The sequence below is a fragment of the Prionailurus bengalensis genome, chromosome C1 (genome assembly GCF_016509475.1).
Source record: "Prionailurus bengalensis isolate Pbe53 chromosome C1, Fcat_Pben_1.1_paternal_pri, whole genome shotgun sequence".
Lineage (NCBI taxonomy): Eukaryota > Metazoa > Chordata > Mammalia > Carnivora > Felidae > Prionailurus > Prionailurus bengalensis.
The window spans coordinates 178,001,124-178,014,362 of NC_057345.1; the positions used below are offsets into that span (position 1 = coordinate 178,001,124).

General features: G+C 41.2%; 1 protein-coding gene across 4 annotated transcripts in view; it reads left to right on the top strand.

The window, feature by feature from the left end:
- Positions 1–13,239, top strand: part of CC1H2orf88 (chromosome C1 C2orf88 homolog) — a 70,149-nt gene that overhangs the window by 23,406 nt on the left and 33,504 nt on the right. For 3 of the 4 annotated variants that reach the window (XM_043577312.1, XM_043577311.1, XM_043577310.1), the window contains exon 2: positions 1,480–1,703. The gene's annotated coding sequence lies outside the window, so the exon portion shown is untranslated. Of the gene's footprint in view, positions 1–1,479; positions 1,704–9,706; positions 10,250–13,239 lie in introns of those variants that run through there. The other variant, XM_043577313.1, reaches the window with a different exon arrangement.

Sequence of the window (13,239 nt, forward strand, 5' to 3'; positions counted from 1 at the left end):
GCGTGGGGCTTGAATTCACAACACTGAGGTCAAGCATCCCATGCTCTACAGACTGAGCCAACCAGGCACCTCTATTCTGTTTAATCTTGAAAGAACTAATGGTTAGAATTAATTTAGCTCTGGTCAATCACTAATAGCCTTCAATGAAACCTAATAAAATACTGATATATGAAGAATGCTAAAATGTAACTTGATAGTTGGTCTTGATTCATAGATAAGCAAATAGTTTTTTCTAAGAGACCTGAAATTTTTTGAAGCTTCCCAATTATTTAGGGATAAAACCAGGGCTTTAACTCAAGTCTCTTGATTACTAGATTTATAATTAAATTAAACATTTTCTCAAAAATAATACATGATGAAAAAGTGAATGCAAATATGAGAGGGAAAACTATTTAATCAATCGTCAGTGGTTTTCTGAGTTCCCAACCCATCTTCTGTTTTTAAAGGGTAATTTTCTGATGCTGTTTTTTGTAGTTGGAGGTAATTCTAAAATAGGCCACGTATTCTGCTTTTCTCATTTTTGCTTAAGTTGTGGAGGGAACAGCTACATATCCAGAGTCGTCTATCAGTCTTGTCAGCTATGCAGGACTGAGCCAGCTGTAGAGAAGAAACTCAATTTTAGCTGCTGTTGAAAAGAAACTTCCACTAATTTCAGTACCAGTGCCAGTGCTTGAAGGAAGACTTTACACAAAAAAATCCTTACCTCCAGAAATTATCAGTAACACTTTCTATTAACTTGTCACCGTGCTTGCCTTTATCAGCTCTGCATGGATGGCCCAATATGATTGAACCCAGAATGCAGTTTGTACCAGTCTTTAAAAGGCATTTCTTTACTCTATCCAAATGGCATACCTACTAATTTAATGGACGTTCCATCTAAAATTATACTAGATTTTTTTTTCATAACACATCTGGGCTTCCTAGGCCTATAATCTAAACAAGTAGCAAGTGTTCTGCAGGCATAATCATTCATTTTTTTTACTTTTGCCATGTCCTTTTAATAGAGAGATCTGTCAGACTCACTATATGACAGAATATTAGTTTTTTGTTTGGGGGGGGGTTATTTTTTTTTTTTAACCTTTCATCAACCTTTGATTCCTGGAGCAGGAATCAGTTATGAGATAAAATGTAACAGTTCAATACAGACAGTCCCCCCACGGCTTTACAGATGGTTATGCAGAAGCAGAGCTGAGCAGTGGAAGTATTCTCTTGTATTTGCCAGTGCATTGAAATAGGAATAGATTCTGGATTTACTCTTGGATAAACAGGTTACTTTTTGTTTGTTTGTTCAGCTGCCAAAAAGAAAAGACCTATAATCAGATGATAGGAGTTTATTATTCAGAACCAGGAGTGACCTTAGAAGACTATTAGTTGTACTCTCTAATCACAGCCAGAAAGAAAGAAGATGGTATTAGTTCAACTATTCCAAACCAAGGACTTTAGTTTTGGTAGACATCTTACCAATATTACTCTCCTCAGCCACTCTAGGCAATGAAGTAGTTGGGACAAAAATGGAGTGAAAATCTTGGGAAGGAAATAAGCCCTAAATGCGGAACATTGACATGGAAGAGAAACTTGTCATTAAAACTCCATGAAAAGAAGCTTTGGAAAAGACCAAAGAATTGCGAATAGAGCTACAAAGACAACATCTGAGAGAAACAAGTTTTACTACAATCTCTACTACTACATTTATGACTACTGAGGTAAGGTGGTAAGGCTTTATGCCTTTTGTTTTCTTCATCAGTAAAACTGGAAGAATAATATCCCCATGTTCACTTACCAGGAAAATCCAAGCTGACTATCCAAGAACCTTGATTAAGATTTATCAATAATAAATAAATTAAAAACACTTCAGTTCTGATAGACATATCAGAGGATTCCTTTGGAGTTTCCTTAAGATGTTGGGTACATGGGAGCATTTATAGGAGGCATTTTAAAGAAGATATTTATGGCACTGGGTACTGCCCATCAGAGTTGATGGATTAGGAGAGGTATAAGAGGAATGCTGCCTGGGACTGCGGCCAGATTTAATAGGCCATTGTGTGAACAACTGAGACTTTAGACTCAGGCGTGGGTTCAAATTCAAGTTCTAGCTTCCATTTCCTCGTATTTAAAACAGAAATTATACATACCGCAAAGTGTTATTGTGAGGATTAAATGAGATAGTGTGTGGAAGGCCATTGTGGCTCCCAGCACATAGTGGGTGCTCAGTAAATAGTCATTATCATTGTTACCTCTAAGTTATAGTAGCTCCCTATTTCCTCAAGCAACGTTATCAGTTAAGTGAAATATCACAAGCCATAAAATATCCCCATGTGGATAGACTGTTGCTTATATTGAATCAGCTAGAATTCTTCCTTGCATACCAATTAATACATGTGGTAGTAGACTTGCTTGTTTTAAGGAAAAAATCTTTAAAAGATGACAAACTGCTTCCTTAGCAACAAATATAGCAGGGCTCTCTCTGCCCTTGTACAGGGCACACACAGTAAGACATCAAGATGATGCCTTAGTGTTGGAATGGATGCAGTCCAAAGGTCAGCTCACATGTCTTCATATTGTAAAATAACTCCTAAGTTATAGAATCTTGGCTTTGGAGAAATTTCCTTAGAAGATATAGAATTTTACTATTCCTTTTAAAAATCTTCATGCTATGTTCCAGATAGATTACCTAACTTCTGGTTTAAGAGGAAGCCCACAAACCATTCTGTCCTGTTGTAAACTTTAACCAATAGAAAGTCCTTTCTTTTTTTTTTAATATGAAATTTATTGTCAAATTGGTTTCCATATAACACCCAGCGCTCATCCCAACAGGTGCCCTCAATGCCCATCACCCCCCCCCCCCCGCATCAATCCTTAGTTTATTCTCAGTTTTTAAGAGTCTCTTATGGTTTGGCTCTCTCCCTCTCTAACTTTTGTTTTTTCCATCCCCTCCCCCATGGTCTTCTGTTAGGTTTCTCAGGATCACCATATGAGTGAAAACATATGGTATCTGTCTTTCTCTGTATGACTTATTTCACTTAGCATAACACTCTCCAGTTCCATCCACGTTGCTACAAAGGGCCATATTTCATTCTTTCTCATTGCCCCATAGTACTCCATTGTGTATATAAACCACAATTTCTTTATCCATTCATCAGTTGATGGACATTTAGGCTCTTTCCATAATTTGGCTATTGTTGAAAGTGCTGCTATAAACATTGGGGTACAAGTTCCCCTATGCATCAGCACTCCTGTATCCCTTGGGTAAATTCCTAGCAGTGCTATTTAGAAAGTCCTTTCTTAATTAAATCCAGATCTGCCTCCCATGATTTTTTCCTGGTGGTTCTTCCCACGAGAGCAATGTAGATTAATCCCCTCACCCATGTGAATACCCCTGAGATATCTATTCTAATACCCCTAAATTCTTGAATAAACATCTTAATGTTTAATAATTTTTATATTAAAGCTAAGTATTTGCTAAATATACTTTGAAAATGGGAATAATAAAATTTTTAATCTAGAATTTTTATCCAGAATCTCCACATTTCCAGGAGGGAAGCTGTACTATTTTGATCAAACTGGAACATTATTTTTAACAACCATGGTATTCAGACAATGGATAATGAGTCATAATGAAAGGCACATATGCCCTAAGTAAAAAACATATAATACAATATGATGTCTGAAATAATAAATTTTGGAGCAATGATTGTAGTATTTACCTGGTTTTAAATGTCTTATACCCACATTGTAATCAAATGAAGTTGGCCCCATCTCAGTGCCAGAAATGGTTGTCCAAATAAACATGGTTAAAGACTTAAAGAAGCTCAGACCCATGGATCTAAGTAGTAATGTTTTCCTCTGTTTAAAGTGAGATGAAATCATAGTAAGCACCACAGCAGAGTAAGAATGTTCAATTCAGCAAACATTTAATACCTTCCATATGCCAGGCACCAGAAATAAGTACATAGAATACATAAAGTACACAGTTCCTGTCCTCAAGATGTTTACAATACAGGGAGAGGACAAATATAGGTCACCATTAAAGACAGCAAAATAGTTTTTAAAAATAATCTTATTATTAGATTATTAAAAATAATCTAATTTATTTCCAGACATTTCTACCTCTTGGGGGGGGGGAGTATTAAATTTACTTATACAAGAGAAATAGAGCACTGATGGTGATTTAAAATAAAGACTCCAAAATATATTTAATTTAGTGTAAAGATGTTCAGACAGATCTTCCATAGGTACAAGGAGACTTATTTACTGACAAATATACATTAATAAGCTTAAAGACTGTTAACCTTAAAAATAAAACTGCCAGTTATTTTAATCAGCAAAAATGGATTTATTCAGAAATGGCAGACAATTGCAGTCGGGCACAGGCAAGCTACAGCAAAACCATAGGCAAGTCCAGAGAACAAAAGAGAGGACCACACTTATATGGAAGAAAGAGAGGAGTTGGGAAGGCTGTTGTAAACAAAAAGTCCATGAAAACTAGGAGTTCCAAGCATAGTGGCTTTTCATTGGTTGAGTAGTGACAGTCTCGCATTGGCTGGGCTACTGCCGGTGAAGGAGGAAAGCCTTTCTTCTTCCTGCTGCTGGGGTAGTATAGTATTCAAGGTCCCTCTCCTCCTATGGAGTCTGCAATTGACAACAGTGGTAGGGCACGAGAGCTCCCCCTGCTGGTCTCCTAACTCCATTGTAAATGAAGTTTTCCTTTTATTCATTCACAATACTAAACCTGAGCATGTAGAACTTTAAGGAAAAATGAAACAAGGGAGGAGAACAAATAGGCCTATGGCACAGTCGACAACTTGTCTAATTGTTAATGAACAGAATTGGATTATATAATACATGGTCGGGAAATATTGTTCCCTAATACTCTATCTAATGCTCTGTGCTAGTTAAACTCTTATTTGAAATTTTTCCCTAGTTTGCATTGGCAGACATTTAATTGCATCTGGAGAACAAGAATGGGTCTAGTGAAGCCTGACAAACATGAGTAAAGGAAATTCTGTGAGAAAAAGTTAAACGTTTTTTCTTCAGGAAAAAAGAAGGTCTGAGGGGTGATTGGATTCTTGCCTTTCCTATAAGGAAGATAATGTAAATCACTTCTCATTTCAGTGACATAATGAATAAGACTAGAATAGCCTCAAATGAAGCTTTGAAAATTTACTTTGGGCATAAGAACTTTTAAACATATTCAGATATATATTAAAATATTAAAATGGGAAATTCTCCCAGTGGGTTTATATTGCCACTTGTTTAGCTGGTCAGGTAATCTGATAATTTGCTCTTTGATTCCGAGAAAATGTTGACCAAGCATAGGTCTTTCACAACAGTGTAATTAAGGTTTATAACAAGATTTTGAAGCCTGCTATGGCATAGGAAAAACTGGGAGTATTACATGGAGTGCAGAAAAAGTTTCAGGAGTGAAGGATGACACCATTTTCATACCTACAGCTAGTTCTTCATCAAGAAATGTGTTTATGTGTCTTGGGCTACAAAAAATTGAAGAATCAATGTGTCACTTCTGCTGCTGAATTTTTTTTATAGCTTTGAATCCTAAAACCCTAGTCTAGGGCCTGACATGAAAATATGTCTGTCGCCTACTCAGAGGAGATATCTGGGTCTCTCAGCCAAATCTAAAATAGCTTAGGATGTTTAAGACATATTTTGGAGAGACCGTTTTAGCCTAAACATAAAAAATAATTCATAAAACCTGAATCAGTGAAAAGTATATGTGGGAAATAGCCTTGTTTCCAGTAACCACTAAGAAGTTGGTTCCCCCCCCCCCCCCCGCCCTGGACTAGTGGACTATTTATGAGAAATGAGGAGATACAATTTTAATTTGTATATGCATAAAATAAAAGCATTATTTTTATCTTAACATAGTTTTATTATTATGAAAATCAAAATGAGTTTTCTCATAGGTCTTATCTGTGTGCTAGTCAATCAGTTTATACCCCATGATGGTGTATCATAATGGTAATTTTTTTCTGCCTCATTTTTTATCCTTTATAAATTGTTTCTGTGACTTCCATAACTCTCTAATGACATGCATGCTCTAGTCTCTATATGAACATTCACATACTATGCCATCTACTTGTCCTGTCCTCATCACTTTGTTATCAGAAAGCAAATGAAGACATTTGATCTTTGGTGTTCTAGTAAGAGCCCCAATGGCAGGTGAGTCCTGGTGACCAGATCTCTCCTGACAGGGTCACATCATTTCACTAGTTAGAGTTCTTTTAGAGAGAAGATTCCTTCTACCTCGCTGGCATGGCCTCCCTTGCTTCTCCCAGAGATGTAAGCTCTGAGTGGTCAACCTGAAGCAGGAATGGAAGTTAGAGGTGCTCAGGGTTTAGATGGAGAAACCAGTGGAGGGAGTCAGCTACCTACCTCTCTCTGACCTGTCCAGAGTGGAAGTGTTGTAGGTGGCTGGGTTGGAAATGGGATTTCTTTACCAGGGTAAGTTACTATCTGGCATACAGTCCTCAATCCAGCTTAATACCTCTTTGCTGTTGATAGCATGGGTTCTGGGGTCAGACTGCTTGTGCTCAGATTCTAGTATTTTATTGTTACTGTTTTAATTATGCTTCCTTCCATGCCCTTCAGAAAGAAAACCCACTGCACATTTGTTAGAGCCCAGGCTCCCTCACCCTAACCACATTCAAGTTAGGCTGTCTTTGGGGTCCTTCATTTCCTCTCTCAATTTGTTCTCCAGTTTTTATTAATTTTTTTTTTACATTTATTTATTTTTTGAGAGATAGAGACAGCGTGAGCAGGGGAGGGGCAGAGAGAGAGAGAGAGGGAGACACAGAATCTGAAGCAGGCTCCAGGCTGTCAGCACATCGGGCCCGAACCCACGAACCGCGAGATCATGACCTGAGCCGAAGTCTGCCGCTCAACCGACTGAGCCACCCAGGCACCCCTGTTCTCCAGTTTTTAAAAGTTTTATTTAGCACGATTTCAAAATCGTACAGTCGGTGTCACTACCAATTTGATGAGCTCCGGGTTCCCTCCTCAACCATCTTGTTCAAGCCAGGATGGGAGGATGACAGGAGAGCAGAAACACCGGGCTTTGTTTGGCTCCTAGTTCCAGGCTGCGGTGGCTTTGAGGAAAAGCCAGCCTTTTTGAGCCCCAGCAGCAGGGGGCGCTCGGTTCCTCCGAGCCATCTTAGCTACGGCTCTTACCATATTGACCAAAGCATGACCTGCAGTCCCGAGGAGAGGCCAAGGCTCTGCTTACCTTTTGACATCCTAAGGTTGGAGGCAGGTTTCTTCTCAAAAGCACTCGGAAAAGCAGCTTCTCCTACGGCCGCAGTGAGTTCAGGGCCTGCATCCTTCCTAGTTCTGAGTGAATCAAGTACCTCTAGCAGTGGGGGTCAGCCAGCAGCCCAAATAAGGCCCCGCCAGTCTGCAGCCTGCCCGGTCCACACCACCTTAGACTTGGGGCTCTGAGTATGAGGCCAATCTGGAGAGGCAGCGCAGACAGGTGGCAAGGGCTGCTTTCGGGTTTTTCTGTGTCTTGGCCAGACCCAGGATGATGGAGGGAGAGCCTGGCTTGGGTCTGGCCAGAACAACAGCCCCTGTGACAAGTGCCACCCACAGGGAACAGGGAGGCCCAGCACAAAGCTTCCACATGACTCCATTTTTGAGACCAAACGGTCAGAGAACAACTAACATTTGGTAAAGATGATCCACTGTATCTTTTTTTTTAAGTTTATTTTTATTTATTTTGACAGAGAACAAGTGGGGGAGGGGCAGAAAGAGAGGAAGACAGAATCCCAAGTAGGCTTTGTGCTGTCAGTGCAGAACCTGGACAGAGCAGAGCCTGATACCAGGCTCGGACTCACGAATCTAAGATCATGAATCCAGCTAAAGTCAAGAGTCCTTCACTCAGCCGAGTCACCCAGGTGCCCCAGATCCACTATACCTTTGAACTGAGTGAAAGAACAGGATGTGCGCCTAGGGAAGTTATTTCTCTTCTAGGCAAGGCCGGAGACTCTTTCCTCCCCCACTTCTGCTGGGGTAACTGGGAAGTGAAACACAAATTTCCAAGTTTCTCTTTTCTTGTCTTGAGCAGATCAAGGGCTGACTCTGAGCTCTCAGTGTGGAACCCAGAGGTCTCATGGATTATTCCAGCACTAGTTTGGTAAAGGCTTAATTAATGCTGGGAAAGAAAAAGGGCAAGTAATGAAATAGGTTAAGTGAAGAATTAGGCCTAAAGGTGGATCCTTGCATTTGATCATAATTATTTAGCATGATATGCCTGAAATATGTAGAACTAAAATTTGCTTGTATTAGTATAATCAACTTGTATACATTAAAAATTCATACATATCAGACAAATCAACATAAGTGTATTCACATTCTGTGTCAGAATGTACCCACTGCAATTCCACTAATCATTTTATCATGCAGAAAAATTACATTTCTGGGCTACTGTATTTGTATATAAAGTCACCTTAGTTAATTTAAACATAGTAGTAAGAATGCTCGGTGCACTTAAAATCTGAAAGATTCTGAGCTAGATTTTGTATAATGTATGCTCTCAACTCCTCAGCAATCTAACTATATTCTTTCCTATGTTATATCTTTAGAGACCTAAGCTTCACGTTAGTCTACAAATTGTGGGCTTTGTAGGTTCAGGTGTTTCTTTTTCACATTTAGTTTTGCAGCTGTGAGTCTCAGGGTCCTCATCTGTAATGTGAAGGAGTCAGGTGAAGCTGTCTCTAAAGTCTCTCCAAGCATGGATTTTGCATGACCACTCCACTGTAGAACACAACTAAAATAATGGTTCTTTTGTAGTCCTCTTGGGGCTTTTACTGCTGCTAGGAATCATGCGGGGCAGATGGAGGCACCACGTGGAACGCACAGGGAAACACAACTGAATAATGGCCATGTGTTGAGAGAGTGACTTCAATAGTTTAAAGAGCGAGAAAATGGTGTTTGGCTAGAGGTGTTTTGTTTTGAGAAACAATCTTGGAAAATGTTCTTCTTGAGCATTTTGGGATGGAGACGTAGAAAATGGATGTGTACTTTTAAATGATTAAATGCTCCAAGCACTTTTGCTCTGCATGCTCACGGTGCAAACTAGTTAGGAAGGGCAGAATCCTTGGCCTAGCCCTGCAAAGTGGGGTTTGAGGTCAAAGTGGGTTTGACTGCTACGCCTGGATCTGAGCTCCAGATCGCTTAGCTGGGAAGTCTGCGGCGAGGCTTCTGCGAGTTCACCCGCTTAGCGTGGCGGGCCGAGCATCTGCTCTCCCCAAGGCAATCTCCGCCCGTCGTGCGGCGGTCTCAGAGACCATTCCCTCCTCTTACCTGGGCAGAGCCCAGAACAGTTAGCGGCTCAGGTGGTTCGGATGAGGGGCGGGGGAGGGGCAGGCAGCGAAGTGAGTTGCTTACTTCTGTTTTGTTGGAAATTTTGGGATCTAATTCCTGCTGGGGAAGCGGCAGCACTCTGGATAGTGGGAGTGAGGACGGTGGTGTCCCGCCCCTGCCTTGTACCCGGCGCCAGCCGACGGGTCGGTGGCGGTCCTCGCAGCCTTGTACTTGCGTGCGGCCCGCAGAGGGCGCGTGCTGGAGCGGAGCACCCTTGGGTTGCCACCTGCGGGGCCCGGCTGGCCTGGTTCGGGGCGCGAACCCGCGAGGAGCGCGCGACGGGCGCGGCGGCGGCGACGACGGCGGCTGGAGGAGGGGCCCAGAGCCCAGAGCCGTGCCAAAGGACACCCCGTCCTCCAAATGCTGCCACTTGAGTGAGGCGCGCGAGAAGGCGGCGCCGCTGGCCTTGCAGCCGGACTGCTCTGCGCTCCGCACCCCGCCGCCCTGACGCCAACCGGCGCCCCCCCGGGCGGCGGCTTCGGGGACCGAGCAGCGCACGCAGCCGGCCAATGCCGGATGCCTCCCCGGCCCCGCGGCCATCCCGAGGGGCGTTGGGCACGCAGCCGCCCCGGCGATGTGCTGTGTAAGTGAACACCTGGGAGGTGGGCGACCGCTGTGTGTCCGTCGGTCTTGGCTCGTCAGCTTTGCCCTTTGGGTTTTTCAATGGCAGAAACCTGGGAGTTACAGGCGACTTTAATTCAAGCAGACCTCTCGCGGCCAGCTGCCTCGGATAGAGCCTCACGTCTCCGTCTCCTCATTGAGAAGTTAGCCCCCACCCCTTCCACCTGGTTCTGAGCCCCAAGTCCGAGGTATTGCATATCTGAGCTGCAGTTTCATTCTCCTTCCTACCTGAAGAGTGACTGAAGATTTCCAGGTAAAAGATTTGCCTATGAGCATTTAATTTGTATGCCAAACTGTCAGGCTTGTGCGCCGAATGACATGTGATGAGCAAAGTACTAGCTCTTGTGCTCTTTTAGAGCTGTGGGAGGCTGTGTCTTGGGGCGAATTATACTGCAAATGGGGGGGGGGGGGATCGGAATAGATCTGTAAGATCCTTCAGCCATTAGCTCAAGGATCCGAGAAGCAAAGCGGAACAATAGGAGTTGTCTATCTTCTGTTTCCTGTCTGCCCTCTCCCCATCCTTTATGGAAATTAACATAAAATTATAAACTAGTAAATGTTCCCATTAAAGACTACATCTTTTAGGATCTTTTTAGGATCTGGTGTATGCAGTATTTACCTGAAGCAAAATTGTAATTAAGGATTCAGAGGAATAAAGAATCTACTTTTATTATGACTAAGTATAAATCACGTCAAGATCAACAGTTGAATATACCTTTTTTTTCTTTGGATGAGGTCATTTTCAAGTACTTGATAGAGCCAATATCAATATATAGATGGGAAACAATATTATTTACGTCTTCTATTTGACATGTTCAGCAAAATGATCTGGAAAAACAATTATTTCCAGTTTTTAACTCTTTTATCTTGCCATCAAACAAAAATTGCCGAAATTACCTATTAGGCTCACAATCTTATAGTAAAAGGGGTACTTTAAAATCATAGACCAACCTCTAATCCATGTTAGTATCTCCTTTGTAGCATTTCTGACACACAAGCCACATTTTCATCGAACACTTCAGTGACAGGGAACTCACCACTTTTGAGGTATCCCTTCTTTCTGTTGCCATTAATAAGGGTCTGTTTACACTGAACTGACCCACTGCTTCCTTGGACCTGTTTCTCATTAGGCTTACTTTTGTCAGTAGTCCTCCACCTTGTGAAATTACATAGATAATATTTCAACAGAGAGGATCTAAAATTCATCCATCTGAAAGGAGCCTATGACCAAAAAATAGTAAAGAAATGAAAAGTCTGAAGTGGTACAGAGTTAAGAATAGAATTATTCTTAACCTATACAATTATTGTGAGGGTTAAGTGAAATAATGTTCATAAACTACTTGGTATAGCTACCTAGAAGTCAGTAAATGTTAGTTATCTTCACGAAAAAGTCATTGCTTTTATGTTTCCTTCCATACTTAAGACCTTTCTCTGTGCTGAAGATCCTTAGCCCCAAATTGAATTCAATAATTCAATCTAATCTGAACAGTGCAAAATGCAGTGAATTCCTATCTTCAAACAAAATCATCTAACACTTAATTGGCTTTTGTAATAAATACACCACAGTTGACTGAAACCCTCACCACCACCAGCCTCTCCCTCCCTCTCCCCTACCCCCAACACATTGCTATCAAAGTAGGCTTTATTAATTTTTTAATTATACACTTTAAAATGTCCTGAACATGAACAATTTTTTTTTCTCTTGTGTGACACTAAGCCTCCAATTTCCAGTTTGCTAGGTATGTTTTAGATTTGATCATGGCATTCATCATGCTAATTCTATCTTCTAGTTTTTAGTCACCTGCACATTTGGTGAGTTTGTTCACCAGACATCCAAGCCATTAATAATATATGAAACCGTTCCTTTTGCCATGGTGGCTCACGTAGAATTCTGCCTGTGTGGCACAGTAGAAGTGGCCCTGGACTTTTGGAGGCTGGTTTTAGAGCTTGATGGTGACACTTACTAGCTCTGTGACCTTGGGAAACTTATTTTCCATATCAATAACATCATATTAGTAACATCTACTTTTCAGGATGTTTATTAGAATTAAAACTCATGTACTCAAAGTACCAGATATAGACCTGCTTGGGAATGTAGTCAGCCTTGGGAGATATTGCTGAGACAAATCAATGATCAGCTGAATTCAGTTAGCACTGTCCTCCTTATTTATCAAACTATTCTAGCCTGTAGGTCAGTCTTCATTATAAGACATCATGAGAAAAAGTTTAATCAGATGCTTTGCTAAAAATAAACATCTTGAGTATTCTTAATCTATCACAAAAGTAAATGATACTAGTTTAAAAATGACTGATTCTGGGGTGCCTGGGTGGCGCAGTCGGTTAAGCGTCCGACTTCAGCCAGGTCACGATCTCGCAGTCCGTGAGTTCGAGCCCCGCGTTGGGCTCTGGGCTGATGGCTCAGAGCCTGGAGCCTGTTTCCGATTCTGTGTCTCCCTCTCTCTCTGCCCCTCCCCCGTTCATGCTCTGTCTCTCTCTGTCCCAAAAATAAACGTTGAAAAAAAAAATTTAAAAAAAAATGACTGATTCATAGTGAATTTTGAATGTCTAGTTCCTAGAAATCCCCAATCTTTTCCCTCAGAATATTCAGTTTACTGATTAAATTTTGAATTTTGCCAGAAATTAGTGTCAAACTAACTTGTCTGCAATACCTAGGGATTCAAATTTCCTTTTGTTTCAGAGTTTGAAATAAACTGGGAGAAAAGAAACTGACTGAGTCTCTGGCTTCTTGAGATGTCCCTCCTTCATGTTTTTTCATTTTGTTTTTGTTTTTAATGTTTTTATTTATTTTTGAGAGAGAGAGAGAGAGAGAGAGAGAGAGTAGGGAAGGAGTAGAGAGAGAGGGAGACACAGAATTTGAAGCAGACTCCAGGTTCTGAGCTGTCAGCACAGAGCCCAATGCAGGGCTTGAACGCACAAACCTGTAAGATCATGACCTGAGCCGAAGTCAGATGTTTAACCTACTGAGCCATCCAGGTGCCCCTTTCTTAATTTTTTTCAAAGGTTGTAATATTGCTGTGCTTCTGTATGCAGGCTTTCCCTGGAATATAATTCACCAGAAGTTGTGACTTCTTCTGCTTGTACCTAGGTTCTCTCTTAATGAGGTCTCTTCTGTCCTTTCCTGCATAAAAATCATTTGCTTTTGAGAAAGCAAAATAGTTGCTGAGCAGTTCTGTTTTCTTTTTCTACTTAATATACCATCTGCTCTTGGGTTTGGGAATTTTT